This window comes from Stegodyphus dumicola, chromosome 2 (assembly GCF_044657685.1).
Source record: "Stegodyphus dumicola isolate Sdum_Otavi_A_Nest chromosome 2, ASM4465768v1".
Taxonomy (NCBI): Eukaryota; Metazoa; Arthropoda; class Arachnida; order Araneae; family Eresidae; genus Stegodyphus; species Stegodyphus dumicola.
This window is the reverse complement of record NC_140769.1, coordinates 213167144-213168856: the sequence shown is the minus strand read 5'-3', so window position 1 is coordinate 213168856 and position 1713 is coordinate 213167144. Positions and strand designations below refer to the sequence as shown.

The window sequence follows — 1713 nt, the reverse complement described above, 5'->3', positions numbered from 1 at the left end:
GGACGGTGCGTTTAAGCTCCTAACATCTAGGGACCCACTCGTTCGCAAGCTTGCTTGGGATGATCTTTGTGGATACATTCGCGCTCGGATCCAGCTGTCTCCATCTCCTTCTATCGTCAGCCAGTTCCTTTCTGCATCGGATGAGGGACCATTCGCCGCCACCAGCAACCCCACCTCTTCACTATGGTCTGCTGCCCGCGCTGCCTCTCGCCGCCTTAACATCTCCTGGAGCTTTGACAACGACGGCTGCCCTTCCATCTCCTGTGGGAATTCTACCATCTTTCCTAGCAACAGGAACTCTATTTTCAAATCCTTTCGTCACCTTAGAAGATCTTGCAGGCTCCAAGATTTGGTGAATCTCCCAAGTCAAGGAAAATCCATGGAATGCGTTTCGGCTGCACGTGCAAGCTCACACTTCTTCCATGAGGGATCGTTCATTCGCTTTGCCGACTGGCGCTTTATCCACCGCGCCCGCCTCAACCTCGTGCCACTGAACGCCTCCAAACCATGGGATCGCACTCGCCGTGCATGTCGTCGCTGCCCCTTTCCAGAGGAGACTCTGCCTCATGTAATCTGTCATTGCATGAAGTATTCGCGGCTCTACCAGAACAGGCACAATTCCATCGTCAAGAGGTTAAAGGATGCTGCTTCTGGTCGCTGGAACGTCCTTTCTGAGAATCTGGCTATTGAAGGATCTTCCCTGAGACCCGATCTTGTCCTTTCCAAAGACGACTCTTGCCTCATTATTGATGTGACCGTCGCCTTTGAGAATCGACTCGCCTCTTTTCAACATGCAAGAACTGAGAAGGAGACCAAATATCGTCCTGTTGCCGACCTTCTAAGAAGAAAGTTTAGAAATGTTCGTACCGAGGCCATTGTTGTTGGTGCTCTAGGATCATGGGATCCGGCAAATGACAGAGTTGTGAGACGTCTCTGCACAAATAAGTATGCAAACTTAATGCGCAAACTTATTGTTAGCGAAACCATCCGGGCATCGAGAGACATTTATATCGAACATTTAACAGGCACACGCCAAAACAATCAAAACAACCAGTGATGTACATAATGCTAAATATTTTATTGTAAATAACGTTAAAGAAATTATATTGTTACGTCTTCATTGTTTTATCTTTTTGTCGAAATTCTTTATATTATTTATTAATAACGAAAATCGCACTGCGTGCGTCATTGTCTGACACGCCATGATCAGATCAATGCTGTGTAAAATGGCATGGAATATTTTAAATAAAGAATCTGTTCTTATCAGCTTAATATCTGATACGACATCCATAGGGTGTCAAGATATTAAACTAATTTTTGCAGAGAGGCTTGTGGTTAGGAATTTATTCCGCCCTTGCCACGGGTTGGCCTGCTATTGCACTACTTGCAGGATCGGCCCACAAAATTCAAAGAGAAGATTAAATTACTTCCACACTCTTCATCTATCCTTGTTAAAAAATTATGAGGTTGTATTTTTACTTATGAGAAAAAATGTAATATAATCCAGTCTATGGAAAGATTTATAATTTTATATTGTAAGTAGCAAAAAGAAAGAATTACTAATTAGAAGAGGTTTGTTAATTTCTGTGTTTTTTAATGTCTCCGTTTTTCCCCCCAGGATACCAAGGAGACCAGCTAACCCAACAAGAAAAAAAAAAGGAGAATGCAGGGTGTAACTCATAAGTCTGAAATTGCTGTCGTCCCCAAGATGGT

General features: G+C 43.6%; 1 pseudogene; it reads left to right on the top strand.

The window, feature by feature from the left end:
- Positions 1–1226: 1226 nt before the first annotated feature.
- LOC146998838 (U2 spliceosomal RNA) lies at positions 1227–1406 on the top strand (annotated as a pseudogene).
- Positions 1407–1713: the final 307 nt, after the last annotated feature.